This window comes from Pseudophryne corroboree, chromosome 6 (assembly GCF_028390025.1).
Source record: "Pseudophryne corroboree isolate aPseCor3 chromosome 6, aPseCor3.hap2, whole genome shotgun sequence".
NCBI lineage: Eukaryota > Metazoa > Chordata > Amphibia > Anura > Myobatrachidae > Pseudophryne > Pseudophryne corroboree.
The window spans coordinates 269,642,126-269,660,818 of record NC_086449.1 but is presented as its reverse complement, the minus strand read 5'-3'; the positions used below and the strand labels follow the sequence as shown (position 1 = coordinate 269,660,818).

General features: G+C 46.2%; 1 protein-coding gene across 3 annotated transcripts in view; it reads right to left on the bottom strand.

The window, feature by feature from the left end:
* ATP8B4 (ATPase phospholipid transporting 8B4 (putative)) overlaps positions 1-18,693 on the bottom strand; it is a 498,700-nt gene that overhangs the window by 171,492 nt on the left and 308,515 nt on the right. The window lies entirely within an intron of this gene.

Genomic DNA, 18,693 nt, shown 5'->3' with positions numbered 1-18,693 from the left:
CGGGGTGTAGAGTGGATCTTGATCCAGAGGCACCAACAGGCTAAATCTTTAGCTGCACCAGGATGCAAAGGGGCCTCCTCCATAACCCCGCCTCCAGGCCCTGAGAGAACAGTTTCGATAACCAGCCCGATGCAGGAGCAGGCAAGAGAGAAGGCAGATGTTAATCATATAGAACAACATTCTCACAACAGCAGAAGGTACCAGTGGTTAATGCCATACAACCCTGTGGAACCCTGTGTACTTCACAGAAAAAGTGTTAACAATGGTAAGTTTACTATAACACTTCTTTTCTGCAGCAGTGTACACAGGTTTCCACAGGGAAACATCGGGGATGTCCTAAAGCAGTTCCTCAAGGGAGAGGACGCGCCTTAGCGGATGTGAGAAGCCGGCGTCCAAAGGAAGCATCCTGGGAGGTGAAGGTATCAAAGGCATAGAACCTAAGAAACATGTTCACGGAGGACCACGTAGCCGCCTTGCACAATTGTTCTGCGGGCGTGACACGGTGGGCCGCTCAAGAAGGTCCAACAGACCGAGTAGAATGGGCCTTAATCGCAGCAGGAGCTGGGAGTCCAGCCTGCGCATAAGCTTGTACAATCACCATTCTTATCCATCTGGCCAAGGTTTGCTTGTTCACAGGCCAGCCACACTTGTGGAAACCAAACTGGACAAAGAGGGCATCCAACCGCCTAATAGAGGCATTCCTCTCCACGTAGATACAGAGAGCCCTCACCACATCCAAAGAACGTTCTTTGGCAGAAAATTTCGAAGAGAAAAAGGCCGGGACAACAATCTGGTTAAGGTGAAATGATGACACCACCTTAGGCAAATAACCGGGTTGAGTTTGGAGAACCGGCCGGTCACGGTGAAAGATCAGAAAGGGTGGACGACAGGACACCCTTCTTGCCGAGGCAATATCCAGTAAGAATAGGACCTTGGCCATTAGCCATTTAAGGTCCACGACTCAAGAGATTCAAATGGAGACTCTTGCAGGGCTTTCAGCACAACGGACAGATCAAATGGAGCCATTGGAGGGACATAGGGAGGCTGAATACGTAAAACACCCTGAGTGAATGTATGAACATCCAGTATAGAGGCAATCTTGCGCTGAAACCACACCAACAAGGCAGATATGTGATCATTGAGGGAGGCCAGACAAAGACCTCTTTGTAGAAAAGCCAGAATTCTGGAAGTCTTAAATCTACCAGCGTAATAGTCCTTATCAGCACACCAGGTAAAATAACTATACCAACCCAGGTAATAAATCCGGGCAGAGGCCGGTTTGCGGGCCTTTAGCATAGTTTGAACAACTGCCCCAGTAAATCCCTTGGCCCTCAGGAGTGATGCTTCAAGAGCCACGCTGCCAAAGCCAGTCTGGCCAGGTCCCGATATAGATAAGGGCCTGTGCGAGGAGGTCTTGACGCTGTGGAAGGAGAAAGAGATGCCCTGTCGACAGATCCTGCAGGTCTGAGAACCAATGCCGCCTGAGCCACGTAGGAGCGACTAGGATTAGCATTCCTCCTTCTTGTTTGAACTTCCGCAGTACCCTGGGCAGAAGTGACACCAATTTATTAGCCATCCATGGGCTTGCAGAAATTCCATAGTCAAGTACAGATGACGCAGGAGGACATCGTAGGAGATTGCTAGAACCAGCAGGTCGTCCAGGTACGGGAGGATTCTGATTCCCTGACAACGGAGATGGGCCGTCATTACGGCCATGACCTTAGTAAAGATCTGAGGAGCCATAGCCAGACCAAATGGCAGAGTCTGGAATTGATAGTGAAGGTTGACAATAGCAAACCACAGAATCAACTGATGCGACATGGCAATAGGAATATGCAGATATGCATCCTGTATATCCAGGGATATCATATAGTCGCTGGGTTCCATAGCCAAAACAATTAAGTGCAGTGTTTCCATACGAAACCTGGACACTCTCACAAACTTGTTCAGAGATTTGAGGTTGAGTATAGGTCAGAAACACCCATTGGGATTCGGGACCAGAAACAGGGTTGAGTAGTAACCTCTGCCCCATTGGGACTGAGGTACAGGCACAACCACTTCTGTACGCAGGAGGGAATCCACAACCGTTTGGAGAGCCTGCGCCTTTAACAGATCCGAAGGGAGAGCCGTAGTGCAGAACTGGCCAGGGGGGCGTCTCTTGAAGGAGACAGCGTACCAGTGAGAGACAACTTCCAGTACCCATGCGTCTGAAGTGGTCTTTACCAGACCTGGACGAACTGTAGAAGTCGGCCTCCCACCCTGGTGTTCCCCAGGGTGAGACCCGCCCGTCTTGCAGCAGGCTTCTCATGTTTTGCAGCTGGCTGACGGGCTGCACAGGACTGTTTCGCCCTGGGCATGTTGGTTTTGGGAGCACAAGATTGTCTCGGATATAACTGACCCTTTGCTTTCCCTTGAAGATGAAAGGAACGAAAAGTGGTACATTTTACCTTCTGTGCTGAAGGATTAGAAGTTGGGAGAAAAGCTGTCTTAGTAGCCGCCAACTCAGACACAATTTTATTTAGGTCTTCACCAAACAAAATGTCCCCAGTGAAGGGGAGTACCTCCAAAGTCTTTTTGGAGTGTAGGTCCAAGAACTTAACCACAGAATGCGGCGAGCCATGACAGACATAGTCGATGCCTTGGCTGCCAATACTTTCGCCTGAGAGGACTCGTCTTGAATGTACTAGGAGGTGATGGTAATGTCTAGCATAGTCAGAAATATCATCAGGCAGCTCTTCCTCCAATGCCTGAACCCACACCTTAATATCTTTCGCCGCCCAAGATACGGCAATAGTGGGTCTATGAATAGCCCCTGTAAGGGAGTATATAGATTTCAGGCATCCCTCTACACGCATATCTGTCGGCACCTTCAGTGAGGTGACAGTGGTGACAGGCAGAGTGGCTGACACCACAAGGCGGGTGACATGAGAATCCACCGGCGGTGGAGTCTCCCATTTGTTATACAACTCTGCAGGGAGAGTATACCGAGCCAAGGCCCGTTTAGGCAGAGGGAATTTCTTCCCTGGATTACACCAGGGTTCCCATCTGATGTCCACTAGATGATCAGAATGGGGTAACATAGTTTTAACCACCTTCTGCTGTTTAAACTTATCAGTTTTCTTAGCCACAGTAGTGAAATCCTCCTCATCAGTGATTTGCAGGATATGCTTAAGAGCAACCACCAAGGCAGGGACATCAATTTGCAAGGGAGAATCCTCATCAGTGCCACAGGATTCAGTGTCTGACAGGACTGTATGCTCCCCCTCCTCTTCAGATGAAACATCAGCGAGGGTTGTAGATTGTGATGAGGAAGCAGCCTGCTTAGAGGGCTCAGGGACATGGGAGTGTCCTGGGGTAGATTTCTGTCTAACCAGAGACTGATTTAGTTGCTGCAGTTGGTTAGATAAATTTTCTGCCCAAGGCGGATTAACCATAGGAACAATTTGTGATGGTAGTGACACAGGTGGTTCCATAAGGGGTGCAAGGCGTTCTACCAGAGTACCCAGCAGGGTGGTGAACACAGCACAGGGTGGCTCCTGAGTAGGTGCAGGAGCTGCGGACTGACTGGGAGGTGCATGACAAGTATTACACAGACCATCATACAACACTTCCCTCTCTAATAAATCCTTGGAGCATGCTCTGCATGATGCAGGAGCTTCCATAGATTAACTGCCCTTTCTGTTAGACATTTAGATATATATGCAACAACAGTGCTATTATAGTATAATTAATCCAGACAAAACAATACCTGCAATTAAAACCTGGTATTACGTGACTGTAACACAGTAGAATATACTTAATAGATAAATACTCTGCTAACTATATTAAAGGACCCAGACGCATCTAGCCCAGGATACAGAGTATATTGACAGTTATATCTGGGAAACACTGCGGGTGAAACCACACAGCAGATTCAGGCACACAGTCACAGGAAATGCAGACATTATCACAATAAAACTGCACTGGACTAGTATATATATATATATATATATAAAATCACAGCTCAGTCAGTGACCGTAAGCTATATCAGAATACTTGTACAATATATTCTGTAAGGTTCACTTTTTCTCATCTAACGCTGTCTCAAGACATGTGGGATACTTAAGTGTTTGTAAAGTCTCAGCGCTGTATACAGGCGGCTTTACAAGGGAGACTTTGCCCTGCAATCCCGGAGAACTGCTGCAGCTATGCTGTGAGGGAAAGAGTGAGGCAGCCCCAGGGCGGGAAATCTGTGTGGAGATGGCGCCCTGGGCCGAGGGAGGGGCTACAGGTCAAGCATCGCCTCCCTTATGCTGGACTTCCACCCCAGGTACTACACAGCCTTATTAAATAGGGTGTTAGTACACCGTACCTGTGCTCCAATGCCATGGTGGTCTACTGGGGTCCCTGCCCAGTGACAGTGTCCACGCCAGCGCCGCGGTCCATCGGAACGCAATTTAATGGCTGGGTCCCGCTTGGGGGACTCTCTTACCTCCTCCCCATAGCAGCCACGACTATGTGCCTAAGCCAAGACATCTCCGTCGCAAGTACCCGGGAACCAGGCCAACGGGAGTATGCAACGCCGCTTGGGAGGTGATGGAGCAGCAGCGCTGAATGTCACTCTGAATGTCACATCACTGACAGCCCAGCTAGAGAAAATCTTCTTAAAAAAGCTTTGTCAGGGCTGCCCAGTATAGCCCTCCTGTTAGGTGACCTGCTGCTGCAGGCACCAACTCAAAACTGAGCTCTCAGTGCCTGAAGGTGGGGTTATAGAGGATGCCCCCTTGCATCCTGGGTCAGCTTAAGCTTTAGCCTGTTGGTGCCTCTGATCCACTCTACACCCTGATGTTTCCCTGTGGAAACCTGTGTACCCTGCTGCAGAAATAATATTTTCAAGGGCACTTTGAATGTATACAAATAATATGTGATGCACGTGGATCCTTGAAAATATGACTGACCTCTAGACAAAAAATAGGAATTTACTCACCGGTAATTCTATTTCTCGTAGTCCGTAGTGGATGCTGGGAACTCCGTAAGGACCATGGGGAATAGACGGGCTCCGCAGGAGACTGGGCACTCTAAAGAAAAGATTAGGTACTATCTGGTGTGCACTGGCTCCTCCCTCTATGCCCCTCCTCCAGACCTCAGTTAGGGAAACTGTGCCCGGAAGAGCTGACATTACAAGGAAAGGATTTTTGGAATCCAGGGTAAGACTCATACCAGCCACACCAATCACACCGTACAACTTGTGATAACCTTACCCAGTTAACAGTATGAACAACAACTGAGCCTCACTCAACGGATGGCTCATAACAATAACCCTTATTTAAGCAATAACTATATACACGTATTGCAGAAAGTCCGCACTTGGGACGGGCGCCCAGCATCCACTACGGACTACGAGAAATAGAATTACCGGTGAGTAAATTCTTATTTTCTCTGACGTCCTAGTGGATGCTGGGAACTCCGTAAGGACCATGGGGATTATACCAAAGCTCCCAAACGGGCGGGAGAATGCGGATGACTCTGCAGCACCGAATGAGCAAACACAAGGTCCTCTTCAGCCAGGGTATCAAACTTGTAGAACTTTGCAAATGTGTTTAAACCCGACCAAGTAGCCGCTCGGCAAAGCTGTAAAGCCGAGACCCCTCGGGCAGCCGCCCAAGAAGAGCCCACCTTACTTGTGGAATGGGCTTTTACTGATTTTGGATGTGGCAATCCAGCCGCAGAATGAGCTAGCTGAATCGTGCTACAGATCCAGCGCGCAATAGTTTGCTTTGAAGCAGGAGCACCCAGCTTGTTGGATGCATACAGAATAAACAGCGAGTCAGTCTTCCTGACTCCAGCCGTTCTGGAAACATATATTTTCAAAGCCCTGACTACGTCCAGTAACTTGGAGTCCTCCAAGTCCCGAGTAGCCGCAGGCACCACGATAGGTTGGTTCAAATGAAACGATGATACCACCTTTGGGAGAAATTGGGGACGAGTCCTCAATTCTGCCCTGTCCATATGGAAGATCAGATATGGGCTTTTACATGACAAAGCCGCCAATTCCGACACACGCCTAGCCGAAGCTAAGGCCAACAGCATGACCACTTTCCACGTGAGATACTTTAGTTCCACGGTCCTAAGTGGCTCAAACCAGTGGGATTTCAGGAAATCCAACACAACGTTAAGATCCCAGGGTGCCACTGGTGGCACAAAAGGGGGCTGAATATGCAGCACTCCCTTAACAAACGTCTGAACCTCAGGCAGTGAAGCCAGTTCTTTTTGAAAGAAAATGGAGAGGGCCGAAATCTGGACCTTTATGGACCCCAATTTTAGGCCCATAGTCACCCCTGACTGTAGGAAGTGCAGGAAACGACCCAGCTGGAATTCCTCTGTAGGGTCCTTCCTGGCCTCACACCAAGCAACATATTTTCGCCATATACGGTGATAATGCTTTGCTGTCACGTCTTTCCTAGCCTTTATCAGCGTAGGAATAACTTCATCCGGAATGCCTTTTTCCGCTAGGATCCGGCGTTCAACCGCCATGCCGCCAAACGCAGCCGCGGTAAGTCTTGGAACAGACAGTGCCCTTGTTGCAGCAGGTCCTGTCTGAGAGGCAGAGGCCATGGGTCCTCTGTGCGCATTTCTTGCAGTTCCGGGTACCAAGTCCTTCTTGGCCAATCCGGAACAATGAGTATTGTTCTTATTCCTCTCTTTCTTACTATTCTCAGTACCTTGGGTATGAGAGGAAGAGGAGGAAACACATATACCGACTGGTACACTCACGGTGTCACTAGGGCGTCCACAGCTATCGCCTGAGGGTCCCTTTACCTGGCGCAATATTTTTTTAGCTTTTTGTTGAGGCGGGACGCCATCAGGTCCACCTGTGGCAGTTCCCATCGGTTTGCAATCAGTTGGAAGACTTCTTGATGAAGTCCCCACTCTCCCGGGTGGAGGTCGTGTCTGCTGAGGAAGTCTGCTTCCCAGTTGTCCACTCCCGGAATGAACACTGCTGACAGTGCTTGCACGTGATTCTCCGCCCATCGAAGAATCTTTGTGGCTTCCGCCATTGCCATCCTGCTTTTTGTGCCGCCATGGCGGTTTACATGGGCGACTGCCGTGATGTTGTCTGACTGAATCAGCACTGGCCGGTTTCGAAGCAGGGGCTCTGCTTGACTCAGGGCGTTGTAAATGGCCCTTAGTTCCAGTATATTTATGTGTAGAGAAGTCTCCAGACGTGACCACAGCCCTTGGAAGATTCTTCCCTGAGTGACTGCCCCCCCACCCTCGGAGGCTTGCATCCGTGGTCACCAGGACCCAGTCCTGTATGCCGAACCTGCGGCCCTCGAGAAGGTGAGCACTCTGCAGCCACCACAGAAGAGACACCCTGGCCCTTGGGGACAGGGTGATCAGCCGATGCATCTGAAGATGCGATCCGGACCACTTGTCCAACAGATCCCACTGAAAGATCCTCGCATGGAACCTGCCGAAGGGAATGGCTTCGTATGAAGCCACCATCTTTCCCAGGACTCGCGTGCAGTGATGCACCGATACCTGTTTTGGTTTCAGGAGGTCCCTGACCAGAGATGCTAATTCCTGGGCCTTCTCCACTGGGAGAAACACCTTCTTCTGTTCTGTGTCCAGAATCATACCCAGGAAAAGCAGACGCGTCGTAGGAATCAGCTGCGACTTTGGAACATTCAGAATCCAGCCGTGCTGTTGCAACACTTCCCGAGAGAGTGCTACGCTGATCAACAACTGCTCCCTGGACCTCACCTTTATGAGGAGATCGTCCAAGTACGGGATAATTATAACTCCCTTCTGCCGAAGGAGTATCATCATTTCGGCCATTACCTTGGTAAATATTCTCGGTGCCGTGGACAGGCCAAACGGCAACGTCTGGAATTGGTAATGACAGTCCTGTACCACAAATCTGAGGTACTCCTGGTGAGGTGGATAAATGGGGACATGCAAGTAAGCATCTTTGATGTCCAGCGACACCATAAAATCCCCCTCTTCCAGGCTTGCAATAACCGCTCTGAGCGATTCCATTTTGAACTTGAATTTCTTTATATAAGTGTTCAAGGATTTTAAATTCAGAATGGGTCTCACCGAACCGTCCGGTTTCGGTACCACAAACATTGTGGAACAGTAACCCCTTCCCTGTTGAAGGAGGGGGACCCTGACAATCACTTGCTGGAGGTACAGCTTGTGAATTGCCGCCAGCACTACCTCCCTTTCCATGGGGGAACCTGGCAAGGCTGATTTGAGGTAACGGCGGGGGGGGGGGGGGGGTCGATTCGAATTCCAGCTTGTATCCCTGAGATACAATTTGTATAGCCCAGAGATCCACCTGTGAGCGAACCCACTGGCTGCTGAAGTTTCGGAGACGCGCCCCCACCGCACCTGGCTCCGCCTGTGGAGCCCCAACGTCATGCGGTGGACTTAGTGGAAGCAGGGGAGGACTTTTGTTCCTGGGAACTGGCTGCATGGTGCAGCTTCTTACCTCTACCCTTGCCTCTGGCAAGAAAGGATGCGCCCCTGACTCTCTTGCCTTTCTGGGAACGAAAGGACTGCATTTGATAATACGGTGCTTTCTTAGGCTGCGAGGAAACCTGAGGCAAGAAAGTCGACTTTCCAGCTGTCGCTGTAGACACGAGGTCCGACAGACCGTCCCCAAACAATTCCTCACCCTTATAAGGCAAAACCTCCATGTGTTTTTTAGAATCAGCATCTCCTGTCCATTGCCGAGTCCATAAGACCCTCCTGGCAGAAATGGACATAGCATTAATTCTAGAGCCCAGCAGGCAAATGTCCCTCTGAGCATCCCGCATATATAAGACGACGTCTTTGATATGGCCCAGGGTTAGCAAAACAGTATCTCTGTCGAGGGAATCTATGTCGTCTAACAGAGTATCTGTCCACGCTGCTACAGCACTACACATCCAGGCTGAAGCAATAGCAGGTCTCAGTAGAGTACCAGAGTGTGTATACACTGACTTCAGGATAGCTTCCTGCTTTCTATCCGCAGGCTCCTTTAGGGCGGCCGTATCCTGAGACGGCAGGGCCACCTTTTTAGATAAGCGTGTCAGCGCCTTGTCCACCCTAGGGGATGTTTCCCAACGTAACCTGTCCGTTGGCGGGAAAGGGTACGCCATCAGTAACCTCTTAGAAATCACTAATTTCTTATCAGGGGAACTCCACGCTTCTTCACACAATTCATTTAATTAATCAGATGGGGGAAAAGTCACTGGCTGCTTTTTCTCCCCAAACATATAAACCCTCTTGGTATTAACAGGGTTAATCTCAGAAATGTGTAATACATCTTTCATTGCAACAATCATGTATCGGATGGCTTTGGTAATTTTAGACTGTAAATGTGCCTCATCATCGTCGACGCTGGAGTCGGACTCCGTGTCGACATCTGTGTCAACCATCTGAGATATAGGGCGTTTATGAGCCCCTGACGGTTTCTGAGTCGCCTGGGCAGGCGCGGGCTGAGACCCCGGCTGTCCCAAGGCTGCAGCGTCATCAAACCTTTTATGTAAGGAGCTTACATTGTCGTTTAAGACCTTCCACATATCCATCCAATCAGGTGTCGGCCCCGACGGGGGCGACCCCACACTTATCTGCCCTTGCTCCGCCTCCACGTAACCCTCCTCAAACATGTCGACACAGCCGTACCGACACACCGCACACACACAGGGAATGCTCAGACTGAGGACAGGACCCCACAAAGTCCTTTAGGGAGACAGAGTGAGAGTATGCCAGCACACACCACAGCGCTATATAACACAGGGATTTTCACTGACAATAAGTGATTTACCCAATAGCTGCTTTATAAGTCTTATTTGCGCCTACATTTATGTGCCCCCCTCTCTTTTTAACCCGTCTTGTACCTGGATACTGCAGGAGAGAGCCTGGGGAGCTGCTTCCAGCGGAGCTGTGAAGAAAAAATGGCGCTGGTGTGCTGAGGAAGAAGGCCCCTCCCCCTCAGTGGCGGGCTTCTGTCCCGCTTTCTGTGTAAAAAAATGACGGGGGTTTTTACATATATACAGTGCCAGACTGTATATATGTATTTTTATGCCAAAAGGTACCACAATTGCAGCCCAGGGCGCCCCCCCCCCCCCCCAGCGCCCTGCACCCTACAGTGACCGGAGTGTGTAAGTGTGCTGGGAGCAATGGCGCACAGCTGCGGCGCTGTGCGCTACCTTAATGAAGACAGGAGTCTTCAGCCGCCGATTTCGTCGTCTTCAAGCTTCTGTTCTTCTGGCTCTGCGAGGGGGACGGCGGCGCGGCTCCGGGAACGGACGATCGAGGACAGGTGCCTGTGTTCGAACCCTCTGGAGCTAATGGTGTCCAGTAGCCTAAGAAGCACAAGCTAGCTGCAAGCAGGTAGGTTTGCTTCTCTCCCCTTAGTCCCACGTAGCAGTGAGTCTGTTGCCAGCAGAAGCTCACTGAAAATAAAAAACCAAACAAATACTTTCTTTACTAGCAAGCTCAGGAGAGCCCACTAGGAGCACCCAGCTCTGGCCGGGCACAGATTCTAACTGGGGTCTGGAGGAGGGGCATAGAGGGAGGAGCCAGTGCACACCAGATAGTACCTAATCTTTTCTTTAGAGTGCCCAGTCTCCTGCGGAGCCCGTCTATTCCCCATGGTCCTTACGGAGTTCCCAGCATCCACTAGGACGTCAGAGAAATCTAAAACGATTTTGTCGCAAATTGAAGGAAATATGTTCTCAATGTGAAAATTCAAATGATGAAACAGTGTCCAGTCTCGAGTGATTAAAACAGGTTCGTTCGGCTTGAATCCTCATTGATATCTCAATAATGGGGGTTGGTGCAATCCATACACTCTGAAAGTATATCCCTCCAACGGGTGTAGTATGGTATGCCGGCAGCCAGCATACCGGTGCCGTGATCCCGACCACCGGCATACCGACAGCTGGACGAGCGCAAATGAGCCCCTTGTGGGCTCGCTGCGCTCGTCACACTGCGGGTACGGTGGCGCGTGTTAGTTCTTCTCCCTCCAGGGGGGTCGTGGACCCCTAAGAGGGAGAAAAGTTGTCGTATGCCGGGATTCCGGCACCAGTATAGTGTGCGCCGGGATCCCAACAGCCGGCAAACTGAATACCACCCCCTCCAACAAATCATCCAAAACCAAGGGTCCAATGGCCAGTCATTAGTTGATATCAAAAATATTTTATTTTTGATAAAATTATATACAGACTTTATAATTTGCTTACGGCATAAAAAATGGTGACAGAGAATCCAATGTTGCTAATAAGTGAGATGGTACGGATTCCTGCTAGCACCCTTATAGGTGTAAGCTTGAGGCAGGAGCCACTCAGTTAGCACATGGACAATGGCACTCAATATCCAAAGCGTTTCGTCCGTAAAGATGGATTTCTGGAATGCTGATCACTTCCTGGCGGGCTTTTCATCTACTGTTGCCACTATATATAGCTGCATCTGAGCCAGTGGTGGTTATGGTCCAGCGGCTTCTATGCACTAAGATTGCTGTTGTCCATGTTGTTAAGCTGCTTTTTTTTATATGAATTTTTTTTATATGCATCTTTTACATATTTTAAGTTCTAGCTGTTTTTCACTTTTGCAGTGCATGAATTTTAGCACTATTTTTTTCTTGTCTTTTATGTGCCATTTGGTTTTTTTACGGTTTTTAAAGCACTTGTTTTTATGTTGTCCCTTTCATTTACATTTGTCTTAAACGTTCCTTACAATAAACCCCGTATTGTTTTTTGAGAAAATACATAGTCGCTAAGAATATTTACCACCTGTGGTCACTCCGATCTTATTCGCTTTTCCAATATATATATATATATATATATATATATATATGGCTTATTAATGGGTATTACAGTATGTGCTTTCATATAAATGAGTATTACTAGTAATGGTATTCTCTGTACTACTGATGATGTCTGGTGGTTCATGGGAACTTTAGAAAAGATCCTTAGTGCTAAATGTAGGAATATAAATGGTATAAATCTCACTTCACCAGGGCGGTAATTGCAGGTAAAATATGAATATCATATTATAATAATAATTATATTGTGCATCTTTAATTTTACTTATTTCTTTCTTTCTTTCAGGGAATTTACTTTTTTTTTTTCAAAAGTAAGAAGGACCCTTTTACATATGAGAGCACCAAAATGCAGTAGGTTGGCCATCAATCATTTCACAATGTAGACACCGTACAAGTCAAAATCTTACTCAAATGGAAAAAATAAGCTCTTGTCAGTAATATAACCAAATCTAAAGGGAATGTTTTCATGTCTTAATTGCATCATCATTCATTCATTGATACTTTCATGTTTACACTATAATATACTAAATCCACTTGACATTGGTTGCAGTTGATTGTGTATGATGGAGCGCACAAATAAATACTTCCAATTCTTACTGTTAAACAAGATTCATAAACTCAATATGAATTCAATTACAAGGTACATTATGAAATCTATAGTAACGCACAAAAGTCGCGTGACACTCATCTGATCAAGTTACAAAGTTAGTTTTTTTTCCTACTACATTAATCATTGCCAGGAAAATACATCCTGTTCTCATGTACATTTTTCTATCAAGTAACCCATATATGACCAATTAAAATGGGAAACCCTAACATTAATGCTTATTTCCATGCATTAATATTAATGAGAGATGATATACATACATGACACCAAGGCATAGTGAGGCAGCCATTTTGTGATATGAAAGACTAATTCACTAGGAATTAGTCATTGCAGAGACAATGGGAATAGATAGGCTGCAATTTCATCAACATTGTTTCTTACCACAAAATTCCTTTACTTGTAGACTATGAGGTCTATTTACTTGGATGGAGGTAAAGTGGACGGAGATAAAGGGGTCTATTTACTAAGCCTTGGGTGAAGATAAAGTGGACGGTGAACCACCCAACCAGCTCCTGTCATTTTTCAAACCCAGCCTGTGACATGGCAGTTAGGAGCTGATTGGCTGGTACTTTATCTCCATCCAAGGCTTAGTAAATAGACCCCACAGTCACAGCCAATCAGCTCCTAACTGCCATGTTACAGGCTGGGTTTGAAAAATGACAGTTAAGAGCTGGTTGGCTGGTACTTTATCTCCATTCAAGGCTTAGTAAATAGGCCCCTATATTCCATAAAAATTAATTTGTTCAGTCCACAAGAACAGTTTACCCTAATTCCACTTAAATACTCTGACAGTGTAAGACCCAAGCATGTTATCCATACATTTTTCAATGTAAGCTTATTATGTATATTACAATGTCCCTTAATGGAAACTCTGAGATAAGCTGAATTCATATAAAAAGTGAATAACTGCATGAAGCAAATTGAGAGACTGTACCTTATTTCCTGCTGTCCCTCCAGTTATCAGGAGATTTAAGGGTTTATTTACTAAGTCTTGGATGGAGATAAAGTACCATCAAATCAGCTCCTAACTGTCATGTCATAGCCTGGGTTTGAAAAATGACAGTTAGGAGCTGGTTGGCTGGTACTTTATCTCCATCCACGGCTTAGTAAATAGACCCCACAATCCTAAATCGTGATCTAGACTTTTAACTGATGAAAATTAGACTTCAAGGGGGTAAATTTACTAAGGTGGGAGTTTTTTAGAACTAGTGATGTTGCCCATAGCAACCAATCAGATTCTACTTAACATTTATCTAGCTGCTTCTAGAAGACAATAGATAGCATCTGATTGGTTGCTATAGGCAACATCACCAGTTCTAAAAAAAACTCCCACCTTAGTAAATTTATCCCAAGTATTTAGATCTTTCAGTGCTATTCAGAGAATGGTTAACCCTTTACTACAAGGAAACAAAGAGTGCAATGAGTTTGTGAGTAATTTAGGCTCTCCCTGACCTGGATAATATGGGATAATACAGTGTTGTGGCAGTCAGAGTGAAACTGGATGAAATAATAAGGTACTGTTATGTTTTAGCTAATCAATGGCCATATGATAGGTTATTTAGAGACTGAGAATTGAAATATGAAAGCAACCTTACAGTAGTACTTTTATGTGTGTTTATGAAAATTGTTGTGAATCAGGGTGAGTCCCTCATCGCGTGCAGCATGGTGGTTAGCATTACTGCCTCACATTAAGTGGCGAATTCAGGGTGGCCGATCAGGGCAAACTCCTCCTATAACACACACCCTTTCCCCCCGAAGTAGTAATAATACTACTCTGCCAGGAAAAGTGTTATAGGGGGAAGTCACCCGATCGCCCACCCAGGATCCACCACAGCCCACATTCCTGAGGTCATGAGCTCAATTCTTGAACATATCTGCGAGGAGTTTGTATGTTCTACTCATGTGTAGGTATCCTCCATGTGCTTTACTCTCCTCCCACACTACAAGAACATTTAGGTTAATTGGTCTCTGACAAAAAATAACCCTTCTGTCCATGTAACAGAGACTACCGTGAGTGACTAAATGTTCTCTGAAAAGTGTTGCTTTACATTAACATATGGTTTCAGAAATTTACTTTTAATGGGAAGGTGACATTATGAGGCAGGCACACCCAACTTAGGTTAACCAAGTCTCTGATATATGCAAAATTGATGTAACAAGTGTTTGCTTAGGCTCACAATTATTTTTAATTATCTTTTAGGAATTCTTTTCACATTATGCAACATTCCACCTCCATAACATTTCCAGATTCAGGCTCCTTCTAACCCTGGAAGCTACAAAACCACCAATTCATACGGCATAGCATCTATCTCCACTACATTTCTTCGACCTTCTCGTCTTTGCTCTTTAGTTAATCTTCAACACTGCTCCCAGCTTAATTCTCCTTTATCGCAGATCACCCTCTTCAGCCTCCTCTACAAACATCTCAACTGGCTCCTTGTCCTATGCAGAATCAAGTTCAAACTATTTTCTCTCATCTACAAATACCTCAACCACTATACTCCTAGTCTCTTCTTGTCCCTCCTGCCTTCAGGATTTCTCCTGTGCTGCTCCCAACCTCTGGAATGCCCCTCCTCTCCCAATCAGACTACCAACCCTCCTCCTAATACATTGTCTCTGCATTCCCTCTCCCTCTGTGTCTGCCCACATCCCTTCTAAAATGTAATCTCTCTCCTATTATCTTATATACATAATTATGTAGTTCACGTAATTTTATAGTCATGTAATTTTGTACAGTTTAATATACTTATGTAATTTTGTTGTATGTTCTGTCCCCTATGTTTGGCGCTAAGGAACCCTAATGACACACATAAATAAAACAGAATAAAGATAATAAAATAGATCTAGTTACATAAGTAAATCTGCAGCACATACATAGAGAATTTAAAATTAAATTTTTGTTGTGTTGACAAAACACAAAACCTTTAAATTGGCTTGGCCTTGCTATCAAGAATGCTTTCCCAGAGATCTGAAAGGTCCAGTGCTCGCAATGTGCTAGTTTGCAGCGGTATGGCATAATACCGCCACTTTGGCACTGATCCAGAAGTTGCTGCATGTGTGACAGCCAAAGGCGGGCTGGGCTGAGTGCTGGTGCATCTTTGTTTCAATGAGGGTCGCTAGCGTGCACTGTACACTGGGCTGTAAGAAGTAGTGTGCGCCCTGTCCCTCTGATTATGTTTATAACACAGCTAAAACATCCAGGCAGCATTCTCTGCTTATTGCCTGGCCGTCAGTCACATCCCGATCACAATATTGTTAAGTGCAGGGGGTGCTGGCTTTCATGCAGAGCAAAGCACATCCATAACAGTCATGCAGAACGCTGCACATTGGTAAGATAACACAGCAGAAGCTACAGTAGCTGCTATGGCTTGCACTGCAGGGACTTCTGGGGACCATGGCATGCTCCTCCCAGCTTCACAGAGTAGAGATGGACCCCGGCAGGTCAGTGGAGAACAAACACTGAACAGACCTCTGCTCTGACTGTAGTTGCTGCGTGATAAGGGGTCAAAGGCCAAGCAATGAAATCAGGAGAGGTGAGCGCCCACACAGTCACAGTAGTTAGTGTTACACTCTGCACTGTAGAAGTGCAGGCTGAGCTGAGGCAGAGCTTGCTAGGTAGCTTGGGGGCCCTGATAAAGATATATAATAATGATAACTTTCCTGTGCCTCATCTCCAGAGCTGGGTCAAGTGTTCCCTCCCATAGCTTAGTCCCCAAAATAGTTTTTTTTATTGATCAAGTTTAATTGCCCCTGTCCTCTTAAGGGCACACCCCTTTTTGAGTGGCCAGGCCCTCCTTCCCGACACACGAGCGCAACAATACACCCTAAAGTGAACACTAAATCCCTTTAAATTTTCCATACCCCCACTTCAAAATTCCCACTTTGACCGCTGGTCCAGTCTATAAAAATAATTTGATCTTGACAATCGCGTCCTAATAAGGAAAATGGAGGCGTAGCCTCTGTCCATATTAATTATGAGATTAATGAACCCAGTGTGTGCTCTCTAAAGTTAATGAACCCTACACTATGGGGGTAATTCCAACCTGATTGTAGCAGCAACTTTAGCAGTTAGGCAAAACCATGTGTACTGCAGGTGTGGCAGATATAACATTTGCAGAGAGTTAGATTTGGGTGGGTTATTTTGTTTCTGTGCAGGGTAAATACTGGCTGCTTTGTTTTTACACTGCAATTCATATTTCAGATTGAACACACCCCACCCAAATCTAACTCTCTCTGCTCATGTTATACATGGTTTTGCCCATCTGCTAACAAAGTTGCTGCTACGATCAGGTCTGAATTAGGCCCTATAAATGCTAGATCCATACTAAATTCAAACAGCTGAACTGCATGTCACATGTTAGGGTTGAAGGGTAAACACTGCAGATTAAATGTAAATGGCAATGATATAAACTAGAGATGAGCGGGTTCGGTTTCTCTGAATCCGAACCCGCCAGAACTTCATGTTTTTTTTCACGGGTCCGAGCGACTCGGATCTTCCCGCCTTGCTCGGTTAACCCGAGCGCGCCCGAACGTCATCATGACGCTGTCGGATTCTCGCGAGGCTCGGATTCTATCGCGAGACTCGGATTCTATATAAGGAGCCGCGCGTCGCCGCCATTTTCACACGTGCATTGAGATTGATAGGGAGAGGACGTGGCTGGCGTCCTCTCCGTTTAGAATAGATTAGAGAGACACTTGATTTACTAATTTTGGGGAGCATTAGGAGTACTCAGTACAGTGCAGAGTTTTGCTGATAGTGACCAGTGACCACCAGTTTTATTTATAATCCGTTCTCTGCCTGAAAAAAGCGATACACAGCACACAGTGACTCAGTCACATACCATATCTGTGTGCACTGCTCAGGCTCAGGCCAGTGTGCTGCATCATCTATTATCTATATATAAATAATATTATATATATCTGTCTGACTGCTCAGCTCACACAGCTTATAATTGTGGGGGAGACTGGGGAGCACTACTGCAGTGCCAGTTATAGGTTATAGCAGGAGCCAGGAGTACATAATATATTATATAGTGAGTGACCACCAGACACACAGTGCAGTTTATTTAATATATCCGTTCTCTGCCTGAAAAAAGCGATACACACAGTGACTCAGTCAGTCACATACCATATCTGTGTGCACTGCTCAGGCTCAGGCCAGTGTGCTGCATCATCTATATATATTATATATCTGTCTGACTGCTCAGCTCACACAGCTTATAATTGTGGGGGAGACTGGGGAGCATTACTGCAGTGCCAGTTATAGGTTATAGCAGGAGCCAGGAGTACATAATATTATATTAAAATTAAACAGTGCACACTTTTGCTGCAGGAGTGCCACTGCCAGTGTGACTAGTGACCAGTGACCTGACCACCAGTATATATAATATTAGTAGTATACTATCTCTTTATCAACCAGTCTATATTAGCAGCAGACACAGTACAGTGCGGTAGTTCACGGCTGTGGCTACCTCTGTGTCGGCACTCGGCAGCCCGTCCATAATTGTATATACCACCTAACCGTGTTTTTTTTTTCTTTCTTTATACATACATACTAGTTACGAGTATACTATCTCTTTATCAACCAGTCTATATATTAGCAGCAGACACAGTACAGTGCGGTAGTTCACGGCTGTGGCTACCTCTGTGTCGGCACTCGGCAGCCCGTCCATAATTGTATATACCACCTAACCGTGGTTTTTTTTCTTTCTTTATACATACATACTAGTTACGAGTATACTATCTCTTTATCAACCAGTCTATATATTAGCAGCAGACACAGTACAGTGCGGTAGTTCACGGCTGTGGCTACCTCTGTGTCGGCACTCGGCAGCCCGTCCATAATTGTATATACCACCTAACCGTGGTTTTTTTTTCTTTCTTTATACATACATACTAGTTACGAGTATACTATCTCTTTATCAACCAGTCTATATATTAGCAGCAGACACAGTACAGTGCGGTAGTTCACGGCTGTGGCTACCTCTGTGTCGGCACTCGGCAGCCCGTCCATAATTGTATATACCACCTAACCGTGTTTTTTTTTTCTTTCTTTATACATACATACTAGTTACGAGTATACTATCTCTTTATCAACCAGTCTATATATTAGCAGCAGACACAGTACAGTGCGGTAGTTCACGGCTGTGGCTACCTCTGTGTCGGCACTCGGCAGCCCGTCCATAATTGTATATACCACCTAACCGTGGTTTTTTTTTCTTTCTTTATACATACATACTAGTTACGAGTATACTATCTCTTTATCAACCAGTCTATATATTAGCAGCAGACA